The sequence below is a fragment of the Calidris pugnax genome, unplaced genomic scaffold, assembly GCF_001431845.1.
Source record: "Calidris pugnax isolate Ruff unplaced genomic scaffold, ASM143184v1 scaffold308, whole genome shotgun sequence".
NCBI classification, from domain to species: domain Eukaryota; kingdom Metazoa; phylum Chordata; class Aves; order Charadriiformes; family Scolopacidae; genus Calidris; species Calidris pugnax.
In genome coordinates, this window is record NW_015091019.1 from 11031 (window position 1) to 12084 (window position 1054).

General features: G+C 62.1%; 1 protein-coding gene across 1 annotated transcript in view; it reads right to left on the bottom strand.

The window, feature by feature from the left end:
• The window catches only part of ZBTB4 (zinc finger and BTB domain containing 4), a gene marked incomplete at its 3' end in the record, with an annotated part of 6609 nt that overhangs the window by 2756 nt on the left and 2799 nt on the right, over positions 1-1054 (bottom strand). The window lies entirely within an intron of this gene.

Sequence of the window (1054 nt, forward strand, 5' to 3'; positions counted from 1 at the left end):
CTTGGGGGGGGCTTATGTGGGGACGTTGGGGTCATCTGGGGGCTCTGTGGGGTGATTTGGGTCTTCTATGGGGCGCCCGGCCAGTTGGGTGCCCCATTTGGGGACATTGGGGTCACCTGGGTCCTCTCTGTGGGGACATTGGGGTCATCTGGGTCCTCTATGGGGTGACTTGGTCCCTCTATGGGGTGACTTTGACCCCTCTATGGGGCACCTGGCCATTCGTGTCCCCGGTTTGGGGACATTGGGATCATCTGGGTCCTCTATGGGGTGAGTTTGGGTCTTCTATGGGGCGCCCAGACACCCGGGGTCCCTTATCTGGGGACATTGGGTTCATCTGGGTGCTCTATGGGGTGACTTGGTCCCTCTATGGGGGCACGATGACGGAGGCCGACGGGCGCCCGTAGGCGATGACGGACTCGGGTCTGGGTGAGGAGAAGGTGCCACCATCACCGGGAGGCAACGGGGGAGGCGGCAGCGGCGGCGGCGGCGGTGGTGGCATCTTCGCCACGTTGCCCGCGGTGGTGGTGACCAAGAGGCCGTCGGCCATCAAGCCACCTTGGCTGTAGGTCTTGTAGGGTCTTTTGGTGGCCGCCCCACCCCGGGCGGGCAACAAGCGGTAGAGTTTGAGGGCGTTGAGTTTGGGTTTGTAACCGCCGTTGGGGGTCTTCTCGGAGGAGATGAGGGCGGGGTTGATGCCGTGGGCGGCTTTTTGGTGGGTCTTGAGGTTGTAGTAGGTGACGAAGGTGTCCCAGCAGAAGACGCACTGGTAGCGCCGTTCCCCCGTGTGCCACACCTCGTGTTTGGTGCGATACTCGGCCAAGGCGAAGACCTTGTCGCAGTACCGGCACGGGTACTTGCGGCGCCAGGAGTGGACGTTGGCGTGACGTTTGAGGCTGGAGAGGGTGACGTAGGAACGGTGGCAAACGCCGCAAAGGTAGACCAGGTGGCCGTCCACCATCTTGACCAACGCTTCTTCTTCTTCTTCTCCTCCTTCTCCTCCTCCTCCTCCTCCCAAGGCGCGATGGCGGAGGAGGAAGGCTTTTTTGCCTTGTTT